Raw genomic sequence first — 12473 nt, forward strand, 5'->3', positions numbered from 1 at the left:
GAGGTCAAGCCCTGGGATGGCAAAAAAGGAAAGGAAAGGAAATTTAGGCTCTGGGTATGTTTGTACCCACCTGTAGTCCCAGCTCTTAAGATGGTGGAGGTAGATAGAATCAGACTGGCATGAAGGCCAGTATTGGCAAAAGCACAAGAGTCTCCTACAAAAACAAACTGAGTGGGCTGAGAATATGGCCTAGTGGTAAAGTGCTTGCCTCGTATACATGAAGCCCTGGGTTTGATTCCTCAGCACCACATATATTAAAAAACAAAAACAACAAAAAAAAGCCAAAGTGGTGCTGTGGCTCAAGTGGTAAAGTGCTATCCCTGAGCAAAAAAGAAGCCAGGGGCAGTGCTCAGGCCCTGAGACCACACTCCAGGACTGGAAAAAAAAAAAAAAAAACCAACAAAAACTGTAACCTCGCTGTACATCAGTTTGATAATAAAAATTTGAAAAAAAAAACAACAACAACAAAAAACAACAACCAAAAAACAAAAGGAAAAAACTGAGCCAGGTGGCAATGGATCACGCCTGTAATCCTAGCTACTCAGAAAGCTGAGCTACAACAACCCAAACAGTTTAGTATTGCCATAAAAACATTGCAAATAGACCAATGGGATAGAATAAATGACCTAAAAGTAAGCCTCATGCAAATCATCAAACAACTTGATCAAGGGTTCTGAAACTACTCCATGGAGAATGGAGTTTCCTCAACAAAATGATAGGAAAACAGGCCCCACGTGTAGGAAGAATGATGCTGGATTCTTTCCTAAGGCCATATACAAAACCTAATTCAAGATGGGTGTGGTGGTGCATGCCTTTATCCTTGAAGAGACCAGTGGATTGTGAGTGCAAGTTTACCATGGACTACAGAGGGAAAATTTTCTCCAAGAAAAAAAAGAAAAGAAGGACCCTGAAAATCACAGGAAGGGAGGGAAGGAGCAAGGGAAGAAAAAAGGAAAGAAGGGAAAGAAAAGAACAAAAGAAAAACCACACACCTTGTCAACAAAATTTAATTAATAAAAAAAAAATCACTAGAATGTTTTGGTTGCTGGCCATCAAAGCAACTAGATTGTGACAGATACTGGTGGTTCACATCTATAATTGTAGCTACTCAGGAGGCCGAGATCCTAGGACTGTGGTTCAAAGCCGGCCTGGGCAGGAAAGCTAGACTCATCTCCAACTGAGCTGTGACTTAAACAGTAGACCCTTGAGCAAAAAAGCTTAAGACAGCATCTGGGCCCTGAGTTCAAGTCCCAGGACCAGCGTGCACGCACACACACACACATGCTCCAATCTAATAAATGGGTAAACAAAGACAAATGGTGTTTAGTGTCTATGACTATCTTTAGATATAAATTGTACTCAACTTGAGATATGCCTTTAGATTAAGCTTGCTTGCTTGGCTCTATTGTTTGAGCCATACCTCCTTCCCTGCCTTTTTGCTGGTTATTTTGTGATTGAAGTCAGTCTCATGGACTTTTCTTCCTGGGCTGTCCTCAAACCTTGGTCCTCTGGCCCTCAGCCTTGTGAGTAGCTAGCATTACAGGTGTGAGCCACTAGTGCCTGGCTCCATGTGACGTTTTCACATTGGTTCCTAAGAGTTCTTTATGTAGTAAGAATACTAACATTGTGTCTGTGTATCTTACTTTCCCCAGTTTTTCCTTCTGGGTTAGCAGGGTTTGTTTCCTTTTTTTCAGCTTCTGTCTTCATCTGGTGTGGCCTGTTGCAACCTTTTGCTTTACGAGAGGTGACTGGTATTTCTGTGAAGCCTCTCCCTCTCACAATTATGAAGATGGTCACCCTTGTTTTATTTTCGTGCTTTTATGGCCTCCCTTTTACATGGTAACCTTTGGTTCATTTAAAGTTTATTTGGATCCACTTCACCCCAGTCAAGAAAACAAATAACAACAGATGCTTGTGAGGATGGAGACAGGGGCAGGAAGAAATGCAAGTTCTATGCAGCCTGTGTGGCAGTCAGTATGAAGGATCTTCACAACACTGAAAACAGATATTCCATACCATTCTGCTATCCCACTCCTGGGCATATACCCTAAAGAATCAGTCAACTTACCAAAGAGCCACCTGCACTGCCACATTCATCAAAATACTATTCAGAGTAGCCAAGCTCTGGAATCAGCCCAGGTGCTTGCCAATGAACAAATGGAGTCATGAAAATGTACTGTGAACATACACGATGAACGTTTACTCAGCTATTAGGAGGAATGAAATGATATGGGTTGTTGGAAAACAGCTGGAACTGGAGAACATCCTGTTGAGTGAAATAACGCAATCCATTGTGAAAGCCGAGCAGGGTGGGTAGGTGGTAAAACTACCACTCAGAAGGTAGAAGGGTAGGGGAAAAAGGCGAACACGGGTGAGGGTGGGGAGAGGAAAGTAAACAGAGACATTGAATAAGACCAAAATACGTTATATGCATGTTTGGAAATGTCAGGAAGAAATCCTTTTGGGCATCTAATATATACCAATAAAAAAAAGTTGTATTAGGCCACCAGTGGGTCATGTCTGTAATCCTAGCTACTCAGGAGGCTGGGATCTGAGGGTCACAGTTTGAAGCTAGCCTGGGCAGGAAAGTCTATGAGATTCTTATCTTCAATTAAGTACCCAAAGAGCTGTAAGTAGAGTTGTAGCTCAAGTGGTAGAGTGCTAGCCTTGAGCAGAAAAGCTCAAAGAGTAGTGCCTAGGCCCTGAGTTCAAGCCCTAAGACTGGCACACAAAAAAAGAATTATATAGGAAAGAAATGAGAGGTTTTGGTTTTTGTGCCTGTACTGGCACTTGAACCCAGGTCCTAGGTGCTGTCTAACTTTTTCGCTCAAGGCTGGTACTCTACCACTTGAGCCACAGATCATTTCCTGGACTTTTGCTGGTCAATTGAAGATCAGAGTCTTAGAGACTTTCCTTCCCTGGATGGATTCCAATAGTGATCTGCAGATCTTAGCCTCCTCAGTAACTAAGGTTACAGGAATGAGCCACTACTGCTCAGCAAAAAACTCATTTTGAGGAAAAGAATAAGATGGGGATATAACTTTGTTCTATTTCAATTAGGCCATCCAGTTTTCTTACCACTATGTAGAGATACATTTTTTAAAATATTCCCATGGAATTTTTCTTTTTTAAAAATTGTTATTAGGAAGGTGATGTACAAAGGGTATGTAGATACTTTAATGATTGTAAACTCCCCAAATTTCCAAGCATATAGAAAAACCTTACTAGCTATCAAAGTAGTAGTAGTAGTGTTTGTATGTGTGTGCCAGTATTAGGGTTTGAAATCAGGGATTTGTGCTCTTGTTTTTTCACTCAAAACTGGTATTCTAACAGTTGAGCCACAACACTTTTAGCGTTTTTTTGTCTTTTGTTGGTTGTGGGGCTTGAACTCAGGGCCTAGGCACTGTCTCTGAGTTTTTGTGCTCAAGGCTAGCACTCTACCACTTTGAGCCACAGTACCACATCTGGTTTTCCGGTAGTTAGTTGGAGATTAGAGTCTCACGGACTTTCCTGCCTGGGCTAGTTTCAAACCACGATCCTCAGATCTCAGCCTCCTGAGTAGCTAGTATTACAAGTGTGAGCCACTTGGGCCAGGCTCCAATTAACCACTAAAAAGCTAGAAGTGGAGGGAGCCGGAAACTAACTCATGTCTGTAATCATAGCTACTCAGGAGGTTGAGAGCTGAGGATCATGGTTCAAAGCCGCCCCGGGGAAGGAAAATCTGTGAGATTCTGTGGCTCAAGTGGTAGGAAAAATAAAATAAAAAGAACAAGTCTCTTGGATTTCTGTGCCCAGGCTGGCTTAAAATCATGATCCTCAGCTCTCAGCCTCTTGAGTAGCTAGGATTACATTGTTAGCCACTGGCACCTGGCTTATGGTAGTATTTTGATTTTTGCAAAACTGTTTAAGGCAATTGTTCCTCTGCCTTCAATGAAGAATTCCTAGAAATTCAATCCATGCCTTATCTTTAATAGAAAACTATTTCACTTGCTAGCAAGTTGTATAACAAAGATAACACTTTTGTTATTCAGGTTGATAGAGTTATTTGAACTTCTACACAGAAGAACAAATTTATTTAGAATTGAGAAATATAATACATAAGTGCATAACTGTGATTATGGAAATAAAATAGTTTGCAGGGCAACTTGTCAAGGAGGTTTTTGTTTTTTTTTTAAATTAAGATGGTGGCTCACACCTGTAATCCTAGCTACTCAATAGACTGAGATCTGAGGATTGTGGTTCAAAGCTAGCTTTGTGGGAGAAAAAAAAAAAAAGGCCCAGGGACACCCTGAATTCAAGCCCCATGGCTGACCAAAACAAAAAAAAAAAAAAAAGAAAAGAAAAAAGAAAAGAAGGTGATATTTCACTAAGTTTGAGGAACGGAGAGAAAGAAGGCTTTGGTTTTTGCTGCACTATCCCCTTGGTAGGTGGGCTGCCCATCACTTCTCTGGGCCTCAGTTTCCCCATGTGGAAGATTAAGATAATAATTCTAAATCAACCAGGCACCCTGGGCTCATGGTTGTAATCCTTGGTTCAAGGCTAGTGCTCTACCACTTAAGCCACAGCTCCACTTCCGGCTTTGTGCTGGTTAATTGAAGATCTCAGTCTCCTGCATGGCTAGGACTACAGGCATGAGGCAATAGAGCCACGCAAAGACAGTGTCTTTGCATGTGGCTTTTGTCCTGACCTTCCTGACAGTTATTTATGTTTACTGTGTTGACTGTAAAAGTCTCTGGAGGTTATCTGTTACTCACCGCGGTTCTGGATAGTTGGATGTGTCATGGAATGATTCATGTGGCCCTGCCCTCCACAGATGAGCACGGACTCACAGTCCGGAAATGCCAAAGAGCGCGTGAGTTTGGACCAATGTCCCTTGAAAGCTCAGAGTCCGGGAAGCAGATGGTAGTAGTGGAAGAAGACTGGGAAAAGGAAGCCGTGTTCTCCCATTGCTCAGCTGGACCTGGATTAAGAGAATGAACAAGGTGCCAGTGGCTCATGCCTGTGATCCTAGCTACTCAGGAGGCTGAGATCCAAAACTCAAGGTTCTAAGCCACCTCAGGCAGGAAAGTCAGTGAGACGCTCGTCTCCAATTAGCCAGCAAAAAGCCAGAAGTGTGGAGCTATGGCTCAAGTGGTAGAGCACCACAATAGTAAGAGGCACTGATTTCAAGCCCTAGCATCAGAAAAATAAATAAATAAGAAACAGGAGCACTTTTTTGTTGTTGTTAGTTATGGGGCTCTAACTCAGCACCCGGGTGCTGTCCCTGAGCTCTTTGGCTCAAGGCTCTTACTCTACCACTTTGAACCATAGCTCCACATTTATTTTTTGAGTGATTAATTGGAGATGAAAGTCTCACATAGGGCTTTCCTGTCTGGGTCTGGCTTTGAACCATGATCCTCAGATCTCAGTCTCCTGAGTAGCTTGGATTACTGGCCTGAGCCACTGGTACCCCGCTAGAAACAGAACTTTGATATTTTTATTGTTCCTTTTCTCTCTCTCATTTTTTTTTTTTTTGCCAGTCCTGGGCCTTGGACTCAGGGCCTGAGCACTGTCCCTGGCTTCCTTTTTGCTCAAGGCTAGCACTCTGCCACTTGAGCCACGGCACCACTTCTGGCCGTTTTCTGTATATGTGGTGCTGGGGAATTGAACCCAGGGCTTCATGTATACAAGGCAAGCACTCTTGCCACTAGGCCATATCCCCAGCCCTTCCTTTTCTCACTGATTAGTTGAATGATGTTTTATTTTAAACAAAAATATATTTTATATATTTAAATTTTTAAAAAATGTTGTCTAGGGCTGGGGATATCCTAGTGGCAAGAGTGCCTGCCTCGGATACACGAGGCCCTAGGTTCGATTCCCCAGCACCACATATACAGAAAATGGCCAGAAGCGGCGCTGTGGCTCAAGTGGCAGAGTGCTAGCCTTGAGCGGGAAGAAGCCAGGGACAGTGCTCAGGCCCTGAGTCCAAGGCCCAGGACTGGCCAAAAAAAAAAAAAAAAAAAAATGTTGTCTAGGGATTGGCAAAAAAAAAATGTTGTCTAATGGTATTTTAGGAAAAAACAATACAAACAAAATTAACCGAATACCCAACAAAGAAAATCACACTGATTACAAACATGTAAAAAAGAAATTTTAATAGAGAACACTGATGACATTTTTAGCAATGCTAAATATTGGTGACTTTTCCAAATGATAGTGTTCAGTATTGGTAAGAAGGAGTTGAAACCAGATGCTGGTGGCTCATGCCTGCAATCCTATCTACTCGGGAGGCTGAGAACTAAGGATCCTCCTGGTTTGAAGCCAGTGTGGACAGGAAAGTCTGTGAGACTCTTTTCCAGTTAATTGCCAAAAAGCTGGAAGTGAAGCTATGACTCAAGTGGTAGAGCACCAGCCTTGAGAAAAACAACAACAACAATCTCAGGGGCAACATCCAGGCCCTGAGTTTAATCCCCAGGACCTGTGCAAACAAACAAACAGCAGCAGCAAGAACAAAAACCACTATAGCAACCAGATACCTCCAGGAAACTTCCAGAATTTCTAGTGACCTGACTTGGATCACATGCTCAATGTTAGGAATAGGATTCCTGACAGGTTTTGGTAGGGATTATACGTGTATGTTCAGGGCCAGGGACAGGGTAATAAGATGAGGGAAGCTGGGCTTTGGTGTGGAGGGCTATGAACTTGTAAGAGGCAATTAAAAGATGTTTTAGCTGGGCTCTGGGATTTAGCTAAAAGTCCCCCCAAGTTTGAATCTGAGCTATTCTCTGCCGTGGACAACTTTGCAATCACCATGGGCTCCAAGGAAGACCAGATTCACAGATAACTGCCCTGTGCGGAAAGCAAACCACCCCTCTAACACGCAATGCCTTCTTCTCACCACCTTGAAGCGAACAGCTAAACACTCAGGAGACCGCCTTGCTTCCGTCCCGCTCCAGGGATAAAGTGATCACAGTTCCGCACAACTGAGACCCAACACTGTGACTCTGCATCCCTTCCCCACCCTGCCCCCCCAAGTCTCCCTATTTTTCTGGAAGCCAATTTCTGTACCCCTAAAGATGACTGAAGATGTGCTGACTGTCTGCCCACAGCTGCCATGGGAGAAATCCCTTTCCCCTGCCCTTCACCATGTCTCTTGATTTGCCTTATGGGGGCAAGTGGCTGGGCCTAACTTGAGACTTCTGGACTTTGGGCCTGGGGTTTAGAAACCTGGTTTCAAGGACTGGGAATGTGGCTTAGTGGTCAAGTGATTGTCTAGCATGCATGAAGCCCTGGGTTCCATTCCTCAGTACCACATACACAGAAAAAGCTGGAAGTGGTGCTGTGGCTCAAGTGGTAGAGTGCTAACTAACCTTGAGCAAAAGAAGCTCAGGGTCAGTGCCCAGGCCCTGAGTTCAAGCCCCAGGAATGGAGAGGGGAGGCGGGAAACAAAACCTGGTTTCAAACTCTGCCAGTTCACTTGACCTGAGTGGAAGAGGGGTGGTTTCCCTAAGGGAAATCAAGATGAATTGCACAAGGAAGGAGGTTTAGAAATGGGACTCATATTCCTGCCAGACACCCATTCCAGAGACAGAGCAAGAGAGAGGTCACAAAAGGAACAAGACAGGCTGTTAGGGACGCCAACCGCTGATGCTGGAGGGGGAGGATTAAAAATAATCACAAGCACCAGGCAGTAGAGGCTCACACCTATAGTCCCAGCTATCCAGGAGGCTGAGATCTGAGGGTGGCAGTTCAAAGCCAGCCTAGGCAGACAAATCTGAGGAACTCTTATCTCCAATTAACCAGCAAGGAGCTGGAAGTACAGGTGTGGCTTAAGTGGTAGAGCACCAGCCTTGAGCGAAAAAGCCAAGCAAGAGTGCAAGTTCAAGTCCTATTACTTACAATATAATATAAAATAATATGAATCTCATCATAATAATCAAGAAACAATTATTGCAAGTGTTTGTAGCCACATATTCATAAATAATAAATTTATAGATTAGAAGGTTAACAGTTGGTATACGTCATTCAGGAGGGAGGAAGGAAGCCTTTTTGCCCCATGCCCCTGACCATACACTCATCTCTGACTCTCCAAGTTTATTGCTTTGCAAACCAAGGAGGTCAGTGGGAAGTTGCTGGGTAGATCAGCAAAGTCACAAGGTACCCTGGGCCCATTAGCAAGGCACAAGTCGTGTTTTTTGCACATGTTAAGGTGATCTCCTGTAAATGCAGGTGATAGCCTGAATGCTGGGGTTTGGATGGGACCTCAGAATCTTACTTTTGTGTGTGCTGAGCCTGGGGCTTGAACTCAGGGCCTGGATGAATTTGTGGAGCTTGTGCTCAAGGCAAGTGTACAACCACTTGAGCCACAGCTCCACTTCTGGCTTTTTGATGGTTCATTGGAGAGAAGAGTTTCATGGACTTTCCTGCCTAGGCTAGCTTTAAACCATGACCTTCCTATCTCTGCTTCCTGACTAGCTAGGATTATAAGGATAAGCCACCAGCACTAAATCTCTCAATATCTCCTTATGAAGACCAGATCCTAGAAAAGAAAGAAGAACACTCCCCAAAGTCCCATTCCCTGGGGTCCTTAAATGCTGGACCTAGCCCCAAGACATCAGGCACTGTTTATTTTTATTATTATTACTTTTTTTGGTGTTTCTCCTGGGGCCTGAACTAAGAGTCTGCCTCCGTTTTGTTTTGTTTTTTTTTTTTGCTCAAGATTGGAGCTCTACCACATGAACCACAGTTCTACTTTCAGCTTTGGCGTGGTTAATTGGAGCGATGAATCTCATGGACTTTCCTGCCTGGGCTGGCTTTGAACAAGGATCCTCAGATCTCAGCCTCCTGAGTAGCTAGGATTACAAGCATGAGCCACCAGTGCCCAGCTTGTGTGTTTTACTTTTTGTGTGTGGAGCGATGCTAGGTCTGTGTGTTAGACAAGCCCTCTACCCCTGAGCTATACCCTGCCTTTCAGGAGACAAAATTCAGGGTTATGGCTGGCATCTTATAGGTGAAGGCAGAGATATGGTATCATTCCGTTCACAGAGCACCCCCCAACTGGCATCATAAAGAATCATCTGGTCTTAAAAGGCAGTAATGTTAGGGGTGAGCCAACTGGGAAGTACTTTTACATGCCCAAGAGCTTAAGCACACAGCACATGTGCGCGTGCGTACACACACACACACACACACACACACACGCACGAGTTCACACCCTCACCTATACCCTCCTAGCTGCCTTCCTGGCCTTTGTTAATTTGCAATGAATCACAAGTTTACAGCATAAAAACGCATTCCAAAATAACCTCTTACTCAATACCCTTTAAAGCAAAGGGCCATGCAATAAATTCTCTTTGGGTTCAGTTCTGTGACTGGGATTCTGCATAGCAGGGCAGAGCGAGACAGAGGGAGGAAGAGGGGGACCCGAAATGGCTGCCTCCCAAAGAAGGACCCATACACGCTTCTTCCCAGGGGACCCCCCAGAATCATTCATTCCAACACTCAGATGTGGATGAGCCTGTGAAATCAAATACTCAGAACAGACTCACTCGAGGCTGGGGGGAGAGGGATAAATGAGGAGAAGGTATATGGTTTGAAAAAAAAATATGTTTAATAAGAGCCAGGCACCAGTGGCTCATGCCCATAACACTAGCTACTCAGGAGGCTAAGAGCTGAGGATCTCCGTTGAAAGGCAGCCTGCACAGGAAAGTCTGCAAGACTTTTATCTCTAGTTAAGCAATCTAAAGCCAGAAGTGGCACTGTGGCTCAAGTGGTAGAGTCCTAGCCTAGAGTACAAAAGCTCAGGAACAGAGCCCAGGCTCTGAATTAAAGCCCCAGGACAGGCACATAAACAAACAAACAAATAAAAAAAAACTAGTGTGTGTGTGTGTGTGTGTGTGTGTGTGTGTGTGTGTGTGCGCGCATGTATACACAAGTCCTGGGATTTGGGACTGAACTCAGGGCACTGGGCACTAGGCACTGTCTCTGAGCTTTTCCACTCAAGACTAGTGTACTACACTTGAGCCACAGCTCCACTTCTGGATTTTTGGTGGTTAATTGGAGATAAGAGGCTCATGGATTTTCCTTAATAGAAAAATAAGTGTATGTTTTTAAGTTTATGATATAAGGGCCTAGAAATTTCATAGAAAGAACTCAAGAAACACCTTCAGAAAGATTTATTCAACTGATAGGAAAATAACTGCTTGAGGTAGTCTTTGGATCTAAAATTTATGGAGTCTACCAAGGGTGGGAACATTTTTTTCTGCCAAGAGCCATTTGAATATTTATTACATCATTATAGACCATACAAAAGTACTAATGCAGGTAGCCAACCGAGGGAAAGCCAACAAGACACAGAAGAAATCCACGCGTCTTTCCTTCATATTGGAGTGATTTCTCAGGCTCCCAATGGCTGGAAGCTCCCCATCCTGGCTGCTCACCTACGAAGAAGCTGGTTAGTACAAAGATTTAAAAGCAGGGAGTGAGTTGGGGGACCAGTCGCTCATGCCTGTAATCCTAGCTGCTTAGGAGGCTGAGATATTAGGATCTTAGTTCAAAGCCAGCCTGGGAAAGAAAGTCTGGAAGATTCTTATCTTCAATTAACCACCAAAAAGCTGTGATGGGAGTTGTGGTTCTAAGTGGTAGAGTGCTAGCCTTGAGCACAAAAGCCAAAGGAGAGCACAAGATCCTGAGTTCAAGCCCCAGGACTGGTGCACGTGTACGCTCGTGCGAGCACACACCCCTTTATTGTTTTGATAAAAATAGCAATAGCTAGAAATCTTTAGAGCTAGTACTGGAGCTTGAACTCAGGTACTCACGTCCTTACTTGGCTTTTCCCACTCAAGTCTGGTGTTCTACCACTGTGTACACCTGCACTTATGGCTTTTTAGTAGTTAATTGGAAATAAGAGCCTCATGGACTTTCCTGCTTGGGATAGCTTTGAACCATGATCCTCAGATCTCAGTCTCCCGAGTTACTAGGATTACAGCAATGAGCCACCAGTACCTGGTTTAAAGGGAATTTTTAACTGTGAATTTTTTTTAAAACATTTAAGTTTTAGAGTAATGAAGTATTAGAGATGACGACTTCAACACTAACTTCAGAACTACCTTTCTCAGTGCCTTAGCGTTCTCTATAGAGTCCCTTCCGATGATCTCCAGAAGACGATCTCAAGAATAGAAACAGTCTGTTTCTAAAAACAGACTGGTTTTATTTTTAACTTTTTTTTATTGATGTGTAACATAGACACGGAAAGGCACGGGACTTGGAGGAGCTCCACAAATCAGAAAACACACCCATGAAGCAATCAAGCCCATGTCAAGGCCAGGTGCTGGTGGCTCCTAGCCTGTCATCCTAGCCACTCAGGGGGCTGAGATCTGAGGATCATGGTTCAAAGCCAGCCCAGATAAGAAAGTCTGTGAGACTCTCATCTCCATCAAAAAGCTGGAAGTAGAGCTGTGACTTAAATGGTAGAATGCCAACCTTATGCAGAAAAGCTAAGAGACACCAACTCAGGCCCTGAGTTCAAGCCCTAGGACTCTCTCTCTCTCTCACACACACACACACCCCACCACCACCCCACAAACACTACAAAAAACTTAACACTATTGTAACCAATATAAATAAATGAAATGTTATTTTATGTTATATTCAGGGGCTGGGAATATGTGGTAGAGTGCTTGCCTCGTGTACATGAAGCCCTGGGTTCGATTCCTCAGCACCACATATATAGAAAAAGCTGGAAGTGGTGCTGTGGCTCAAGAGGTAGAATGCTATCCTTGAGCAAAAAGAAGCCAGGGACAGTGCCCAGGCCCTGAGTTCAAGCCCCAGGACTGGCAAAAACAAACAAACAAAAACTTGCCTCGTATTGTTGTGCCAAGTCGCGAGACCACCACCAAGAAGACCACCGAGACTCAGACATTCCAAAATGCAAAAGCAAGGCAAGGCTTTATTTAAGCGAGCTGCAACTCGGGCCTCGTCCTACTCACCGACACAGCGGAGGTTAGGAGGGAGCCTCGAGCTACAATTACACAGGGCTTATAAAGGCAAAAAACAAAGTTACAGCAATCAGGTGTTCAAGCAAGCAAGATTAGGACACAGGTACAAATCTGATTGGCTCAGGGTTCGAGGCATTCTAGGGGTGGTCAGAGTTAAGCATTCCCAGTGGTTAGAGTTCTAGACCGACTGACTGGGCCCTAATGGGCTTACCCTGGGTCTGCTCACAGGGCCTGCTTATCTCAGGTTCACGTGGTAAAGTGGGGTTCACATGGTAAAGTGGGGCCTGACTTCAAAGTCTGGCACTTCAGTATATTATATTCAGTCTATTACTTGTGTTTCAATAAAGCTGTTCCAAATAATTATGTGTTAGTAGGGCATTGGTGGCTCCTGTCTTATGTAATCCTGGGCTTGGAGTGGGTGTCTGTGGACATGAGCCTCCTTCCCAGTGCACCCCCAGAATAGTCCCAGAACTTTCTACCAGTGTGCAGACGCAGTTT

This window comes from Perognathus longimembris, chromosome 23 (assembly GCF_023159225.1).
Source record: "Perognathus longimembris pacificus isolate PPM17 chromosome 23, ASM2315922v1, whole genome shotgun sequence".
NCBI lineage: Eukaryota > Metazoa > Chordata > Mammalia > Rodentia > Heteromyidae > Perognathus > Perognathus longimembris.